Source organism: Panicum hallii, chromosome 2 (genome assembly GCF_002211085.1).
Source record: "Panicum hallii strain FIL2 chromosome 2, PHallii_v3.1, whole genome shotgun sequence".
Taxonomy (NCBI): domain Eukaryota; kingdom Viridiplantae; phylum Streptophyta; class Magnoliopsida; order Poales; family Poaceae; genus Panicum; species Panicum hallii.
In genome coordinates, this window is record NC_038043.1 from 22,902,719 (window position 1) to 22,922,161 (window position 19,443).

At 48.6% G+C, this 19,443-nt stretch overlaps 1 long non-coding RNA gene across 1 annotated transcript; it reads right to left on the bottom strand.

The window, feature by feature from the left end:
• Positions 1 to 10,289: 10,289 nt before the first annotated feature.
• LOC112883553 lies at positions 10,290 to 12,870 on the bottom strand. The gene is made up of 2 exons (XR_003226865.1): positions 12,830 to 12,870; positions 10,290 to 10,537 (listed from the first exon to the last, which is right to left on the bottom strand). It is a non-coding gene; the product is annotated as an uncharacterized LOC112883553 (long non-coding RNA).
• Positions 12,871 to 19,443: the final 6,573 nt, after the last annotated feature.

Consider the following 19,443-nt stretch of genomic DNA (forward strand, 5'->3'; position numbering starts at 1 on the left):
TTGCAATCGGACTTTTGTTCATGTCTCCTTTAACGATGCTGTCTTCTCTTGTAGCCTGCCGTTGTAGAAGTCTCCAGCGGGGAGGAGCCCCCATGCCAGAAGGGCTCATCTTCGGAGGTGCCAGAGGACGTGGATGCGCCCATCAGGGCCTTGATCACTCTCCGTGATCCTGGTGCAACAGTCTTGGAGGATCCTTCCGCATCAGCTGCTGTCCCAGCTGCTTCGCCAGGCCCGCAGGTGCCGGTCGTGACTTCATCCCCTGTTGGCCCCTGTTTGGAAGAACCCCCTACCGCCTCAGCCACTGCCGATTCCCCTGCACGAGAGGTACGTCCCGTGGAGCCGACCGCCATCTCATCGGCTGTTACTCTCGCAGAGCCGACTGTTGCCCCGTCGGCTGTCGCCTCTTCTTCCGGAGGTGCGGTTCATACGGCCTCTGCCGCCATCGTTCATCCTTTGGAAAGGATGCACCCCCGGGACCCGATCGTCCCTTCGTTGGCCATCGCTACTTCCTCTTCAGGACAGGTATGGCTTTTTCTTCGTAATTACTTTGGTCTTCTCCCGCGATGCCTTGCTTACCCTCTTTTCCTCTAGAACCTGGATCTTTCAGAGCTCCTTGCGTTTGATCCTGCCACGATTGGGTCGACCATATTGGAAGCCGATGACTCTCCCTCGGGCCCGACCAGTACTGCCGATTAGCTCCTCCGCGTGAAGGATCTTCTATCGGGTCCAATCTCCGCCCTGATTCAGGATTCCAGTGCAGTTAAACGGATCCTTGACGAGGTTAGTTCCCAGCTCCCTGTGAGCCTCCAGGCCAAGCTCTTGCCGGCCGGGTACCTTTCTTCCTTCCAAGCGAAAGTGGCAGAAGCTCGCCGCAGGATCGAGACTCGGCGTTCCCAATCGCTCCTAAGGACCATCATCGCTGAGATGTGTCAGTCGATCAACAAGAAGAAGGCCGTACTCGACGCAAAGGTCGACACATCTGCTTCTGCCCATCGGCTTCACCTCTTGGAGAAAGAACTGGAAGATCTTGAAGCCAAAGTCCGGGCCACCAAGCAGCGCATCCAGGAGGAGAAGGATCTCATTGCGGGTTCCAATTAGGAGGCAGAAGCTTTGACTGCCGAGCTGAAGACGGACTTGGCCGAGCTGAGCAGCTTGAGCAAACAAGTGGTGCCGGGGGCGGACGAAGAGGATGAAGCGGTACTTGCTGAGGTTGACCGTATCCGCCTTGATGCTATCGCTGCTATTGACGCTTTCCTTCAGTAGTCCTGTCTAAGATAAACTTTGTATATTTATGTAGTGAACCTATTGTGTTTTCATGTAGTGAACCTAGAGTCGATGGTGACACATCGGCTGTTTGATAATTTGTGATGCTTGATTGCCATAAGTAGAACTTCTAAAGTCGATGGCCCCGCATCGGCTGTTCTAATCCTTTCTATTAACGTACGGGCCAATCAACGCTCATCGGCCCTTTTCCCGTTTCCTGTCTTGCCAACGCCAACGTCGTTGATTCAGCCTTTGCCCCCCTTCTTAGCTTGCTGGTTGCATCGGCTTCTTGCCTGATGGGTGCCATCGGCTTCACTGTTTGTTAGCCCACATACTTGGGAAATATTTATTAAGGTGTTGGCCGTTGACTGCTACTGGAAATTTGACGCCGTCCAATTCTTCAAGCATGTATGCGTTTCCGGGTAGGACCTGGTCAACCCTGTACGGCCCGTGCCAGTTTGGGGACCACTTGCCATATGCTGCGTCTTTGGCTCCCAACGGTAATACTGCTTCCCAAACCAAGTCTCCTACTTGAAATTCCTTTGGCTTAACCTTTTTATTATATGCGCGGGCTACTTTAGCCTTATTCTCCTTAATCTTCTCTAGTGACCATAGCCTGAGTTTCGTGAGATCCTCCACATTATCACTCATCAGGGTAGCATATTCTTCAGCGGATAGGTCATTCTGGAATTCTATGCGCCTGGACCCGGCTGTAACTTCCCACGGTAACACGGCTTCCTGCCCGTAGACCAAATGATAAGGGGAAATTTTTGTCGCCCCATGACAAGATATACGGTATGCCCATAATGCTTCTGACAAGACTTCGTGCCAGCGTCTGGGGTATTCATCGATCTTCCTCTTAATCAACTTGATAAGGCTCTGATTGGATGCTTCAGCTTGCCCATTCGCCCGGGCGTAATAAGGAGACGACCTGATCAGCTTGATACCCATATCGGCGGTAAACTTCTTGAATTCTTCTGAAATAAAAACCGAGCCACCATCTGTCGTTATAGTCTGCGGGATCCCAAATCTGTGAATGACATGTTCCTTGACGAACTGAATCACATCTTTGGATGCTACTGACTTCATCGGGATTGCCTCTACCCACTTGGTGAAATAATCTGTAATAGCTAAAATGAACTGATGACCCTTGCTAGACGGAGGATTGATTTTGCCGATCATATCCATGCCCCAGCCTCTGAACGGCCATCGTTTAATAATGGGGTTCATTACAGACGCTGGTACCATCTGGATTTTTCCGAACCTCTGGCATGCTTGACATCCTTTATAATACATAAAACAATCTTCAAGCATAGTGGGCTAGTAGTATCCTGACTGCCTGATTAGCCACTTCATCTTGTGAGCTGACTGATGGGTCCCGCACGTTCCTTCGTGCACTTCATGCAGGAGCCGATTGGACTCGGTTGGCCCTAGACATTTGAGCAACAACCCCTCCAAGGTCCTGTAAAACATATCATCTCCTATCAAGACGTACCTCATGGCTTTATATCGTATCTTCCTGGGTGCCCCCCGAGCTGAATCCTTCAAATAGTTGAAGATATCGGCTCTCCAATCTCCCTGGTCCAGGAAGTACACCTGATGTCTTGACCCATCGGCTTTGTATCCTGAAGCCAGCTGCGCGAGATCATTGGCCTCTGCATTCCGAGCTCTAGGTATCCAATAAAAATTTATATACCTGAACTGGGCTATCAGTTCCTGGCATTGCACCCACAACGGAAATAATAGCTCACTTTTGCACCTGTAGCCCTCTGTGAGTTGGGAGATTACCAATTTTGAGTCTCCGAAGACCTCCACAGCTTTAGCTCTGGCCTCCAGAAGCAATTCCATGCCTTTACGCACCGCCTCATACTCTACAAGGTTATTAGTACAAGTAGCGGGTAACCTGATCGAGAAAGAGTACGTTGCCCCCCGAGGCGATACCAGCAAGATGCCGATTCCACATCCATCTCCACAGACAGATCCGTCGAAGTACATAGCCCAGGCTCGTATGGAAAGCGCTGCTATATTGGTATTAACCCTCTCAGCAATGAGATCTGCCAATGCTTGCCCTTTAACTGCCTTCGCGGGTTGATATCGGATGTCGAACTCGGATAATGCAAACATCCATTTTCCCAATCGGCCTTTCAACACAGGAGCCGATAGCATATACTTTATAACATCCGATTTGCAGATGATGATTACCTCAGCCGATAGCAGGATATGGCGAAGCTTGGTGCACGTGAAAAATAAACAGAGGCAAAGTTTTACCATGTCAAAGTACCTTGTTTCGGCGTCCAACATCCTTCTGCTGAGATATAACACCACCCTCTCCTTGCCATCGTATAATTGCACTACCACCGAAGCAATGGAGGTATCACCGACCGATAGATATATGTAAAATGGCCTGTCTTGCTGTGGCGGCATCAACACAGGTGGTCTCGACAAATATTCTTTGATCTCTTCGAACGCCCGTTGTTGTTCTGCCCCCCAGCGGAACTCTTCATTGGTTTTGATTTTCACTAATTCCATAAAGGGTTCGATCCGCCCAGACAGGTTAGAAATAAACCTCCTGACGAAGTTAATCTTGCCAATAAGTTGCTGGAGTTCCCTCTTGGTAGTGGGTGGCACCATAGTACGCACGGCTTCCTGACTTTTCAGGCCAATCTCTATCCCTCTTTCATGAACCAGGAAACCCAAAAACTGCCCAGCTGTTACACCAAAGGTGCATTTTTTCGGATTCATCCTGAGCCCGAACTTTCTAGTTTGTTCCAGGACTTGCCGTAGATCATCCAGGTGCCCTTCGACCGATGCGGACTTTACCACGACATCATCGATGTAGATTTCTACCAGATTGCCGATTAGGTCATGGAAGATGTGGTTCATGGCACGCTAATATGTTGCACCGGCATTTTTCAATCCGAAGGTCATAACCACGTACTCGAACAGTCCCACCGCTCCGGGTACTCTGAACGCCGTTTTGTGTATATCTTCGGGGGCCATGAAAATCTGATTGTACCCAGCATTACCATCCATGAAACTCAAAATCTTGTGGCCTGCAGCCGCATTGATTAATATTTCTACAACAGGCATTGGATATTCATCCTTCGAAGTGGCCCTATTAAGATCTCTGAAATCCACGCAGACCCGCCACCGGCCATCTTTCTTTTGTACGGGTACGACACTTGAAATCCATTCGGCATATCTGCAAGCCCTGATAAACCCAGCTTCTATCATTTTCTCTATTTCCTTTTTTACTTCGACCAAAACATCGGCTTTCATCTGACGTATCCGCTGTTGGAACGGTCGGAATCCACTTTTGAGAGGGAGCCGATGCTCCACTATGCTTCTATCGAGCCCAGGCATCTCTGTATAATCCCAGGCAAAGCAATCGGCATATTCCTTTAATAGAGTTATCATCGGCTCTCGCAAAGACGGATGCAATTTCTTACTAATGAACGTTGGCCGCGGCTTATCCCCAGGACCAATATCTATTTCCTCAAGTTCATCAGCCGATGTGAAACCGTATCCTAACTTCCCGTCCTCCGTTAGATCAATGCTGCAGACAGGAAAAGAAGATAACAAAACAATTTCCAGCCGATCGTTAGTATCGGCCGATCCACATATTTCATTACTTTCCAAGTTTTTATGAAAAGAATCAGGCCAGCTATCAGCGCTAGCCATCCCATAACACCTATGTAAAATACCTATCACCAAAAATTCATTTTTTTGGGCCGATTGCGCGAATCGGCCTCAATAGGTACATTATTAAGACTTTCTTCACGCAACTTTTCTATTCTGTAAGGCCAGTGGATAAGACCAGCCTTACTCCGTTTTTTGTAGCCTCGATGCGATCACACCCTTCTAGGCTCATCCCTGAAATCGGCTCTTGATCCTCCGCATCCCAGATGCTCATGGCAGCATGCGAAATCTCGATTGAGTCATCTGCCTGAACTACTTCCACTTCATCTCCATTCCACTGGATCAAACATTGATGCATTGTAGAGGGGATACAACAGTTGGTGTGAATCCAGTCCCTGCCGAGTAAGATATTGTAGGTGCTTTTGCTGTTGACGACAAAGAATGAAGTCGGGACGGTCTTGCTTCCGATGGTGAGATCTACACTGAGGACACCCTGAGCTTCTGAAGTCTGCCTGTTAAAGTCACTTAACGTGACATTAGTCTTGATCAAGTCTCCGGTGGATCGCCCCAATCGGCGCAGAACTGAATATGGCATAATGTTGACTGCCGCTCCCGTATCCACCAGCATTTTATTAACGGGCTGACCATTGATATACCCTTTAAGATACAATGCCTTTAAGTGCTTGTAATTCTTGGCTTGCGGCTTCTTGAATACCACCGGCCGTGGTCCCAAATCAAGTTGGGCTACCGATGGCTCTTCATAGGTCCGAGCATGGAATTCTGCAGGAAGCACGAAAACCATATGTGTATCAGCCGATACCTTCTTATCGGCTTTTGTTGACTTGGGCCGCCATTCTTTCCTTGAAGCGCGTGGCTTCTTTTCCTGCTCATAATGAACTTGTTCTGCCAGATCCGGTCGCGCTTTCTTCAATGTCTCGATGTATCTGGCCTCAGCTTCCTCCAAACTCCGTAGCCTCTGAACCCTACGCTTTTGTGAACGGTTTAGTCCATCCGGGCACCAACGTGGGCGATGATACCTATCCTCCTCTTCATCTTCCCTTCGTGGTGATCGAACCCGCTCTTGCTGAGTTGGCGCAGGTCCTAACCGCCTGAAAACCGATTCCCTTGCCTCTATCTTCATAGATCCACATTCTGGGCAGTCCCTGACAGTATGCAGTCGGTTCATACCGGAATCCCAACAGTACCTGAAGAATGGGCAGTGCCAATGATCACGAGTATCTTCATGCTTCCTCAAACACTTCCTGGTGCGATGCTCATATTCCTCATCTTCAGATTCCCGCCGGAGGCGCTGCTGGTACTGATACTCATATTTCCTGAGAAGGTCAGAAGAAGTTGGACGTTGATTCCTTACATACCTTACTCACTCTTCTGTGATATATTCTTTTTTCTCCTTTTGGGGCCGATTGCTGGGATCAGCCTCTTTATTGTTGGCCTGGTGTCGCGATGCCATCCCTGCCATGTTAATGCCGAGCGCGAAGTCCAACTGTCGCCTTGCAGACCGGTCATGATGTTCCACCATGTTTACACCAGGAAAAGGCTGAGTGTCTATCTTCATGGCGGTCTGGCCCAGGATCAATCGGCCCTGTTCAATAGCCGATTGGATTTGCCGACGGAGCTCCTTGCAATCACTCGTGCTGTGAGTAAAGGAGTCATGCCATTTACAATACGATCTTCCTTTTAACTCCTGTGCCATGGGAAGTTTATGTCCCTCTGGAAACTTCAACTGCTTTTCTTTCAGTAATAAGTCGAAAATTTGTTCGACCTTACTCACATCAAAGTCGAACCCTTTTGCAGGACCAGTTTGCTTCAGCCATTTACAAGGCACAGGATTTGCGCCACGAGCCCACTCAGCAACCGATACCTCTAGTTCCTCTTCCGAGTTATCGGCTTCTTCCGTGTCGGCTACCGCTACTTGACGCTTAAACTTATCTTGGTATAACTCGGGATGACGCTGCTCATATGTCGACAGTTTCTGGACCAGATGCGCCAAAGAGGTGAATTCCAGTTGAAAAGCCAGATCTCTGATTGGCTTTAATAATCCTACTGATGCTAATTCGACAGCTTCTTTTTCTGAGATCCGTGTTGAATAGCACCTGTTCTTCATTTCTCTGAAGCGTCGAATAAACTCTGCTACGGTCTCTCCACGCTTCTGTCGGAGCTGCGCTAGATCGGCAATTCCTGCTTCCGCAGCCTCTGAATGATACTGAATATGGAATTGCTCTTCTAGCTGCTTCTAGGTACGGATGGAGTCAGGACCTAATGATGTATACCATCCAAAGGCCGATCCTGTAAGCGACTGCGAGAAGAACCTTACTCGCAATGGATCTGATACAGAAATTATACCCAACTGTGCTAAATATCGGCTCACATGCTCGATAGAGCTAGAACCTTCTGCCCCACTGAATTTGGTAAACTCGGGGAGCCGATACTTGGGTGGTAATGGGATTAAATCATAATCACCTGGATACGGCTTAGTATAGCCGATCGCTCTCCTCTTTGGTAATATGCTGAACTGATCCCTTAGGATAGTGCTGATTTGCTCCGCTGTTTGTGACCCAGGGGCCGAGTGCATACTGTCATGGCTCGGCCCGGTAGCATAAGTTGCTAGCCATGCTTGTTTGTCTGCATCAGCTCCAGAAACCCCTCCAATTGCTTTCTGTACAGAATGCACCGGGTTGTTGCTGTCCGGTATGTATGCACACACATAACCATGTGGGATCTCCTTGGGTGGCTCGCTGAAAAACTGGTGATCCATGGGATCACCACCTTCTTTGTAAACCACGTAAGCTGGAGCACCATGAGATTCTGCAGCTGCAAGTGTATAAGGTAACGGTGGTCTGGTTTGGAATGGCAATTCTCCTCTATGGCTCCCCAAGGTAGGTCCAGTTGGGGAATGTTGATGCTTCATAATCTCCTGGACCACACGCAGAGCCACTCGCTCGAAAGCATTAACCAAACTTTCCGAATGTCGGTGCAATGAATGAGCCACCGCATGATTCACTTCCTGACGCAGCGCTCTAGTACAATCTTCAGATGGAATAGATAAGTCTACCCCATCAAGAGCACCTTCAGGTGAAAATCCCTTCCACCTGACACCATGGCTGCGAGTCCTTTCGAAAGAGCCAATGAGATCGGCTTCAAACTGAGTCTTGATTTCATCGTACCTCTGCTTATGTTCAGCAGAGAGTTCCTCGTAAGTGATCGATCGTCCCTTGACATCCTGCTGACCACTACTGACAGAGTCGACGAAGATGACGAGGTCGATGAAGATGATGTAAACGCCGATGACGAAGTCGATGAAGAAGGTCCCACTGGGCGTGCCAGAATGTGTTGTCGGTCGAAACCCACCGGCGAGCAACGACAGGCAACACGAGGAGCCGGGAGGCTTCCGGGACGGCTGGTGGGCCCCGGTCCCTCGGTCAACGGCCCAGCGATCTGGCACGCACCCTGGCTTGGAGTTGCTAGGCGTGCCACCTGATTCTGCACCCGATCAGGAAGGTGTGATTCGTGAGATTCCTGTAAGCACAGACACTTGCAAAGATTAGTCCGAGCCGTGATCGGCTCATCGCTCCTCCCCGGTATCGGCTATAAAGAGCCGATTGCATCAATACCGGATCGGATCTTCGGGACAGATAACGTACGTATATAATAATGAGATAAAACTTGCTCTATAGATATCAATCTAATCCAATCTACGATAACTAAGCCCTCACTACACGATCGGAACATCCTACACGTGATTGAGCCTAACAAATACGCAAAGCATCGAAATAAACAACCTAAACAGAGATCCTAAAAGTAGCTAAAGGGCCGATTCCTAAGGAAACCTCTACTCAGGCTAAGATCCGATATTAACATACTGCTGGAACTTTCAACTCGTTTGCAAGGCCTAATCATGCACATATTGAACTAAATCCCTAATAAATAGAAACTAGCCATAACAGATCGGATCTATCAATATAAACAAAGCAAGGCCCGGCCATTGCATCCATGATCAGACACAATGATCGCGGAGCGCGCAAGAATAATGAACAGAGCATGATCACGATACAAAAATAACATTACTCTATGCGCGCTATGATAACTAATGCTACTCGCCATCTACAAGGCTTCAGAACGAGCAACATATGAAACAAACAAGCAAGGGCAATACGCCCCTGATCACGCAGAGCGTGATCGGGGCCGCATGGCACTTACCTGATGAAAAACCCTGTGACAGGGGAGGCGATGCGCCGTGAGTTGTTGATGAATGATCTCTCTCTCTCTTGTTTATTCGTGGTACATATTTATAGTCCGTAGACTTGTTCTCTTTAACTAACCCTAACCAAACACAACACGAATCCTAACTTCCTAAATCTGAGTTTACACGGCCTTACTGGCCCCAAACACCCGTACGGGATCCGATCTGCAAGCTTGCCATAACCTTCTCCTAGGCCCATCTTGCTCCCTGGCCCACTTTTGGCCCGTCCAGAATATGGCGATAACAATGTCTGACACCGCAGAAGCTAACTATTCAAATATATAAATCTAGAAGATAACTCTATTAATGATATCCGAGAATTACAAAAGAGAGGAAGAGCTTGACCCATATGGAATACTCCTATGCAACCTCAGGAACCCGAAGATGAGCTACTTCACCTAAACTCCACTAGCCTATGGATCTAAGCAAGAGAGAAACGTGAGAGAGAACAACTTGAGGTGTGTCTCATTTAGGAGCCCCTCTGATGAGGATATCACTAGCATGGATGTGACCATAATAGTGCCTTCTTGCCCAAACATGAATCAACTCTATATCAAGATTAAATTCAATACATTTGAACAATTAATGCTACACTATGATTTCTGTGCATTCTCATTTTCAGAATTACTTGACTGGTTAAAGCCGTGTCTGGAAATTACATGAAAAATATGGAGAACCAAAGAAATTGATTAGGGACCAAGCCCAAGTCTTACCAATATTCTCCACTAGGCCAGCACATCACTTTTGGTGCAAGGAAAGAAAGAGTCCAAATCCAACACGTTTTGGATGTTGGATTCGGACTGCAGGATAGAACCAAATTGTAACGGCTACCACGACTTCATACGGACTCCGATTATGGGGGTTCTTGGACTTCACGGAAAGCTTATAAAGTCTACTTTCATATGGATCCAGAAATATGTCCATATCTTCTCCGAGGGGGTCACAATCGTTGATTTACTATAAAGACCTTTTCTGTTCATGGTGTTGCATCACCTGATTTTGGCCCGATGGGGTGCGTATCAAGTGGGGCCCAACAGGAGCACATCCTAGGATTTAAGGATGACCTCCACCATGTCCTGGTTGTCCTCTACTGAAACACCCCGGTCTAAACAACCGGAGCTAAACATGTATTTAAACACCAGAAAGCAGTCTCTGGCGAAAATACATTACACAAGTGGTGCCACAGTCATACATAGCTTTATTTAATACGTTCGATTACAATAATAACATAAACTAGGAATACAACAATAGCGGTGATAAACGCGAGGGTAAACTCTTCATCTGTCATGGTGGCTTCTACTGCGACGGCACCACTCCAGACTTGGGTATAGGGCACGAACTACTCGCCTTCCTCAGGCACAAAATCAGGATCCTCTGCAACAAGTCATAAACGGGTGAGTACAAAAGTACTCAGCAAGTTCCACCTCACCCTATGGGAGGGGAATGACATGCACGACACACATTAAGCACAATGCATTAGTAATGCTTCTTATGGTATGCAACTCTTCCCGACACAACCCACAGTAGGTAGCTCACTAGTTGTCAGGACCACACCTTAGCCTGTCCATTCCGTGGACACGGACCATTCGAATGGATTCTACACTCTGCAGAGGTCGTACACTGTACCCACAAGCTCGACTGCCCGAACGGACAACCGACATAGCCGACACCCAGCCGTGGTCACGCCCCAGCCCGGCCGCACAAACCCTCGGGCCCTGACCCCAATGGTCTATACCCGTGAACCATCCCTGCAACCGTCAGGCTAACCAGTGGGATTAGGCTAAGTCCGGCCCATAACGGAACCTGTGGTCGTACTAAAGTAAGCTAGGTGAGATGTCAAAACAACTCGGTCCTTATGGTTCACCAGGGCAGCAACCATTCCTCAACATGTCAACTCGAGCCTACCTCCACGGTAGCACTCACCTGCCAGTCTACCACCACGGTAGCGCCGGCTCCAGCATACCCAGCTGCCCTAGCCTCAGCCAAAACCCTTCATATCCTAGTCTCAACTCTGGACATACATAACTACTCACATGCATGTATGAGCACACTCAATCACTCAAGCACCGGTATATGTAATCGATCCTAAACCAGAGCTACAACTAGACGTCCTCACATGGATGCAACCGCTCACGTAGGGGTCGATGAAACTTGCCTTCGCTTATGTACGCGTCGGCGGCGGTGGCTTCCTGCTCGTGGTACTGGTCTTCTGGCTCCGGCCCGCTGTACTGACCTTCATACTCCTTGGCCGGCTCCTCCTCGGTCACTCCGTGATCTACGGGCGGAAACGGCACAACCGGCAAACAACACAAGCAAGCTATAAAATAAGCTCAAATGGAGATGAAAATAGGAGAAATAGATAGTATACGATTTGAGGAGAGGGTCAACTGTTGGAGCTTCGTCTCGTGAGTGAACTGGGCTCGGGAGAAGTGGTTCAGCTAGCAAGGTGAAGCGGCTCGGTGTGTTAGGGCTGATGGTGGAGTTCATCACGGCCTCGCTCCTTTTATAGGCTAGGAGAGTAGCAGCGGCGTAGCACAGGGACGAGCGGCGGCGTGGGCTGCGGCAGCTCGCCGTCAGCTCAAACAGTGGCAGCACTGAAGATGCGAGCGTCGAGGCGGCAAAGCCGGCGAGGACGCTGCAGCGGCGTGGGCAAGGTGGGGACGCGGAGGTGGGCGGCACGGCGCGGTGCCGGCGGCAGTGCGCGGTCCCGTCGTGGGGCCGGTGTGTCGCGCTTTTGCGAGCGAAAGCGAGCACGGGTGGGGGACGGCAGGGAGGTGCGTCGGCTTCCTTTTTAAATGAGGTGAGGTGGTTCGCGCGGCGGAAAAATATCTCGGCCGGCGCTGTGTGCGATGACCCTGATTTATGGCGAGGTGGAGCCTACCAACAGATGAATCACAATCTATATACTACGTACTCAAGTTTAACCAGGAGACTAACACTTACCTTATTGGAGCGACAAAGCCACGAAGGAACGCACACCTTTAAGTGGCTAGTCCAGTACTAACCTTACCACAACTTATCTACCTTACTCATGGGTGAATGGCAAAAGGGGGGTCCTATTTATAGATCAAGGGGGATGGTGCTGCCAGTGAAGGTAAAGAAAGCACCGGAGAAGGAAAACAGAGGGGAAAGGGAAATGGAATTCCTCAAGGACTTATGCGCAATTTCAGAAAACTGCAGGGACTCATCTGTAAGGCAAAATTTTCCATCAATCAAAACTCAAATGAAGAAATGCCTAAAACGAAAGTTGAAGAGTTTTTCAAACTCTACAACATTGCTTTAGGGCTCAAATTCAAAAACTCAAAAGTTATGTTTTTACACATGAATTTTTGAATAAAAGTCGGATTTGAATTGCTTTTGTCCTAAAGGGTAAAACTTTATAAAATTCAGGACCTAAATGCAAGCATTTATGACACGTCATGATGACGGGATAGACTTGTCATAATGGTTGGATAGACATGTCATTATGACGGGATAGGCTTGTCATAATGGTTGGATAGACATGTCATTATGACGGGATAGACTCGTCATAATGATTGGATAGACATGTCATCATGACTCGCATTTTTACACTTTAGTCCTGAGTAAATTTAAAAGTTACTTTTGTAAATCAAATATTTGCATAAAAGGACTTGTACTTTTATAAAATTACGCAAACACCCTTACTTTGCATTTCTTTCAATAGTGATGAAAACTGGGATGTTACAAACCTACCCCACTTAGGTTGAATCTCGTCCTCGAGATTCAGCTTCACCACTAAAGAGACTGGGGAACTCGGCTCGGAGCGCATCTTCTCTCTCCCAAGTTGCTTCTGCTTCAGAATGCCCACTCCACTGGACTCGACAAATTTTGACTGCTGAGTTGCGGGTTCTCCGCATCACAATATCTAGAATTTTTACTGGTACTTCTTGATATCTGAGATCATCCTGCAGGTCGATTGTTTCTGGGGCCACCTGTTCTTCTGGTACTCGCAGACACTTTCTGAGTTGGGACACGTGGAATACATCATGTACATCTGACATCTCTGCTGGCAACTGAAGCTTATAGGCTACTGCTCCCACTTTCTTGATAATTGGGAAAGGTCCAATGTAACGTGGGGCCAACTTTCCTTGTACCTGGAATCTGCGTGTGCCGTGGATTGGGGAAACTTTTAGGTACACATAGTCCCCAACTTCGAAGCTGAGAGTACGCCTTCTTTTATCAGCATAACTTTTCTGGCGGGACTGAGCTGCCTTTATATTCTCTCTGATTTCCGCTATCTTTTCTTCTGCTTCCTTAATAAAATCCGGGCCCTCAATAATGCGGTCACCGACTTCAGTCCACATGAGCGGTGTGCGGCACTTCCTCCCGTAGAGGGCTTCAAACGGCGACATCTTCAAACTGGACTGGTAGCTGTTGTTGTAAGAGAACTCCGCATATGGCAAACTGTCTTCCCAATTTTTGCCATAAGTAAGAACACAGGCTCTTAGCATGTCTTCAAGGATTTGATTAACTCTTTTGGTCTGGCCATCGGTCTGGGGATGATATGCTGAACTGAAGTCCAACTTTGTACCAAGTGCTTCATGTAACCTGCCCTAGAATCTCGAAGTGAACTGGGTGCCTCTATCTGACACAATCCTCTTAGGTACTCCATGCAACTTCACAATACGCTCAATATATAATTTGGCTAATTTATCCCCTCCATAATTGGTACGTACTGGGATGAAGTGTGCCACCTTAGTAAGTCGATCGACAATTACCCAAACCGAGTCATGGCCGCTCTGGGTTCTTGGTAGACCGGTGATAAAATCCATACTAACTTCATCCCACTTCCATACTGGAATTGGTAGCGGTTGGAGTAATCCACTGGGTTTCAGGTGCTCTGCCTTAACCCTTTTGCACACATCACAATGAGCTACGAATCGGGCAATATCCCCCTTCATACCATTCCACCAATACTTCTCCTTAAGGTCCAGGTACATTTTCGTAGTGCCGGGGTGAATGGAATAAGTGGAGTTATGGGCTTCATCCAAGATGGTCCTACGAAAATGACCTTGCTTAGGCACACATAATCTTTTCTTGAACCACAAGACTCCATCCTTATCTATCCTAAAATCTGGGGCTTTGCCTTCACTGTTGCGATCTTTAATCCATACCAATCTTTCATCCTCCATCTGAGCTTCCTTAATCTGGTCATCCAGGATGGGATGAACACTAAGATTGTGGTTGCAAGAGTGGCGTATAACCCTTAGGTTTAACTTCCTCATTTCTTCACTCAGCTCTGGGGCTTGCGTAACTAGGTGATGGCAATACGCTTTACGACTGAGCGCATCAGCCACCACATTAGCTTTTCCGGGGTGGTAATGAATTTCCAAATCATAGTCTTTGATCAACTCCAACCATCTTCTCTGCCTAAGGTTGAGATCTGACTGGGTGAAAATGTACTTCAGGCTCTTATGATCTGTGTAGATCTCACACTTGTTCCCAATTAGGTAATGTCTCCAAATTTTGAGGGAATGCACCACCGCGGCTAACTCCAAGTCATGGGTGGGGTAGTTCTGCTCATGTGTTCTCAACTGTCTTGAGGCATAGGCTACAACTCTTCCTTCTTGCATCAGCACACAGCCCAATCCTTGTCGAGATGCGTCGCAATAAACGACAAAGCTCTTCTGATTATCTGGCAAGACTAACACCGAGGCAGAGGTTAGTCGCCTCTTCAACTCTTGAAAACTTTCCTCGCAAGCTTCAGACCAGACAAACTTTGTGTCCTTTCGGAGCAACTCGGTCATAGGCCGGGCTATCTTAGAGAAACCTTCTATGAATCTCCGGTAATAGCCAGCTAATCCCAAGAAACTCCTGATCTCCGAGGCTGAGGTTGGTTGCTTCCATTCTGATACTGCCTTGACCTTTTCTGGGTCCACTTCAACACCTTCAGCTGTTAAGACGTGACCCAGAAAACTAACTCTCTGCATCCAGAATTCACACTTGCTAAACTTGGCATATAGCTGGTGTTTTCTGAGTTTTCCCAGCACAACTCTAAGATGTTGTCCATGCTCCTCAGCACTCTTAGAGTAGACCAGTATGTCGTCTATGAATACCACGACAAACCGATCTAACTCCTCCATAAACACCTTATTCATGAGGGTCATGAAAAAGGCGGGGGCGTTAGTTAGACCAAAAGGCATCACTGTGAACTCATACTGGCCATAACGGGTCCTGAAGGCTGTCTTAGGGATGTCCTCTGGTCGTACTCTGAGCTGATGATAGCCTGATCTCAGATCTATTTTGGAGAAGAACTTAGCTCCCTTCAGTTGATCAAACAGGTCATCGATCCGAGGCAGGGGGTACTTGTTCTTGATGGTGACTGCATTCAGGTCACGGTAGTCTACACAAAGTCTCATGCTTCCATCTTTCTTCTTCACAAAGAGCACTGGGGCTCCCCATGGAGAAGCAGCAGGTCTAATAAATCCCTTTTGTTGGAGCTCCTCAAGCTGCTTCTTCAACTCGGCAAGCTTTGGGGCTGCTAACCGATAGGCATTCTTTGCTATAGGCTTGGTTCCGGGGACTAAGTCAATAGTGAACTCTACATCTCTTTCTGGAGGCATACCGGGTAACTCATCTGGAAACACATCTGCGAATTCCTGAACTACTGGCACATCTTCTGGGGACTCTGCTTGAATGTGGTTCACCATGGAGTCTGATAGGCTAGACCGGATTAGGCATGTGACTGTTGACCCTTGGTGGTTGGTGACTGTCACTGCTCTCTCAGCACAGGCTATGTTTCCTCGGTGCCTGGTGAGCCAGTCCATACCGAGTATGACATCTATCCCTTTGGAAGTAAGAACTACTAGGTTGGCAAGGAATACTACCCCACTTAGGTTTATAGGGATATCTAAGACGCCTAAGTGGCAAGGTATATGACCTCCAGGCGAACGTGTCATTAACGGCCTCTTAAGGGCTATAGTAGGGATATCATGCTTTTCCACAAAGTGGGAGGATATAAAGGAATGCGATGCTCCAGAGTCAAAGAGTACTGAGGCTAGAGTTGATTGGACCAGAAACTCACCAAAAATCACTCCTGGTGCATCCTCTGCCTCTTCAGCATGAACATGGTTCACCTTTGCCTTGCCGAAGGACTGCTGCTGGCTCCTAGCTGGTGCTGTACGGTTGGTTCCCGTCGGCTGCTTTGGTCCTTGAACAGAGTTGGAGAAAATAGAAGGGGTCGGCTGATTGAGATACGGACAGTTGGCCCTGTAGTGTCCGACTTCGCGGCAGTGGAAACAGGCCTTCGCATTGGTCACTTGACTTCCGCCAGTCGGTTGGGTGCGGGAGGTATTCTGGGTCTGCATAACCGGAGCTGACTGGGCTGGCTTCTGGAAAGAACCGGGGTGCGTTTTGAATGAGGTTGCACCCTGGCTCCTCTGGCCTGAGTGAGCCGGATACTGAGTCTTCTGGAACTTCTCCGTCTGCTGGGGTTTCTTGCTTTCAAATCGTCGTTTGCGCTCGCTGAGTTCTAACTTCCTATTTCTCTCAGTGGTGATAGCCCTATTGATCATGGCATTAAAGTCACTGTGGGTGGTGACTTCAACCAAGGTCCTGATTTCAGGGTTTAACCCACCAAGAAAAGCTTCTTGCTTCTTCTCGTCATCATTGATATCCTCTGGTGCATAACGAGACAACTCTGTGAACTTATGAAGATACTCCGTCACACTCATACCACCTTGACGAAGCTTTCTGAACTCATCCCTCTTGAGCTTCATGACATTGCTGGGAATGTGATGTTCTCTAAAGCTCTTGACAAAGTCAGCCCATACCATCTCGTTAGCGTTTTCATTTATTTCCCGATAACTCTGCAACCAAGCAAGGGCTGGTCCCCTTAACTGTTGTACTGCGAGCAAAACTTTGTCTCTATCATCTGCATGGACCACCTCGAGCTTCATTTCAATCTCTCGCAGCCAATCATCTGCTTCAATAGGGTTATCAGATCCTCCAAACTTAGGTGGCTGCAAGCGGTTGAAATCTGCAATTCTGCTGCCATTGCCATGATGCATTGCAGGTCTATTGTTGCCAGGATTGCCTTGAGCTTGAGCTGTGAGAGTGGTCACAAGAACTTGAAGGAGTTGGTTCTGCTGCTGCAGTATGGCTGCCAGATCAATGGGTGCTGGGGCACGGGGAGGTGGCAGTGGTGGGTGTCCATTTCCTGGTGCTCCTGGGGCTACGTTCAAAGGGGCCTGGTTTCTCGGGTTGACTTCGTCACCGTCTTCCTGAGCATGGAGTCCCTGGACTCGACTCGAACGACGGGACATCTGCGGTCAAGAAGGGATAAGGTACGATTAGGTGGCTCTCCTAATTTATTACTAGGGTAGATTTGCATATATATATATATATAATAGCACACAACACAAACAAATCATTCAAGCACCAAGCATTTATTCAAACAAGCAGGGATACATGACACGACGGATTACAATAACGCGGCTCGACTTTTAAGGGTCGGCCGGGACGACTCGACTACTGAGCTCTACCACCCGGTCTTCAGGGTCACTGTTTCCGGGATCTCGGGGAGACGCGGGAGGCGTGGGCGGCACTGATTCGCAAATCCTCCTGCGCGGTTGGGACAAAGGGTACAGTGGGATCCCCTCCAGGATTGGTGGCTCCGCGGCGGTCCTGGGATGGCGTTCCTTGCGCTTGGCACGGTCCACTAGGTAGACACCCCTAAGGAGTTGACTGTGGCGATCTACCTGTTCCCTAAGGTTATCTTCAGCCACAGCGAGGCGGCTTTCAGCTTCAGCCGCTCGGGCTTCTGCCTGAGATAAGGCCAGCTTAGCCTTATGCCAACGGGACTCCGCTCCTCAGCACGCTGGATTAAATCTCTCACATGCTGATGCAGTTGGTCGCACAAATCGTCGAGGCTAAGCAAATAGCCAGACATAGCGACAACTGTGGGGTTCTTCTCTGTCCCTGTGGGATTTTCCAGGTTGTGGATCCTCGCCGCCCAAGCAGGACGGCTACGGTCCAACGGTGGAAAGTACTTCATGGGAGTGGAACCCAAGTGCCATTCGAACATCTGGCACAGGTACCGCAGTGCCTTGCGAGCTGCAAGTTGAATGGTGTCAGGCATACGGGCTCCAGTGGCGGTGATGCTCCAGGGTTGCATTTCCAAGTATTTATCACTGGCGCCAATATGGACGGTGACCTCACAGCTTTCGGTGCCATGCTCCATGAACTCGCGACCCGCATACTCCGGTCGTTCCGGAATACCCAGTCGCACCGTGGCAGCATAAAGCACCCTGGGAAATCCATCTTCGTTGATGCAGTAGGTGGTGGTCCAGTCATCCGCCATCTAACTTACAAAGGTAGGGTTAGCATAATAAGGATAAAGTTTTAAGGACTAATAGGGTCTCATGGATTGACCATCCTAGGGCTCCTACGGTCATCGTTACTACCGGTTCGTGTCCTACAGCCAAGCATGGCTCTGATACCACTTGAAACACCCCGGTCTAAACAACCGGAGCTAAACATGTATTTAAACACCAGAAAGCAGTCTCTGGCGAAAATACATTACACAAGTGGTGCCACAGTCATACATAGCTTTATTTAATACGTTCGATTACAATAATAACATAAACTAGGAATACAACAATAGTGGTGATAAACGCGAGGGTAAACTCTTCATCTGTCATGGTGGCTTCTACTGCGACGGCACCACTCCAGACTTGGGTATAGGGCACGAACTACTCGCCTTCCTCAGGCAACAAAATCAGGATCCTCTGCAACAAGTCATAAACGGGTGAGTACAAAAGTACTCAGCAAGTTCCACCTCACCCTACGGGAGGGGAATGACATGCACGACACACATTAAGCACAATGCATTAGTAATGCTTCTTATGGTATGCAACTCTTCCCGACACAACCCACAGTAGGTAGCTCACTAGTTGTCAGGAACACACCTTAGCCTGTCCATTCCGTGGACACGGACCATTCGAATGGATTCTACACTCTGCAGAGGTCGTACACTGTACCCACAAGCTCGACTGCCCGAACGGACAACCGACATAGCCGACACCCAGCCGTGGTCACGCCCCAGCCTGGCCGCACAACCCTCGGGCCCTGACCCCAATGGTCTATACCCGTGAACCATCCCTGCGACCGTCACGCTAACCAGTGGGATTAGGCTAAGTCCGGCCCATAACGGAACCTGTGGTCGTACTAAAGTAAGCTAGGTGAGATGTCAAAACAACTCGGTCCTTATGGTTCACCAGGGCAGCAACCATTCCTCAACATGTCAACTCGAGCCTACC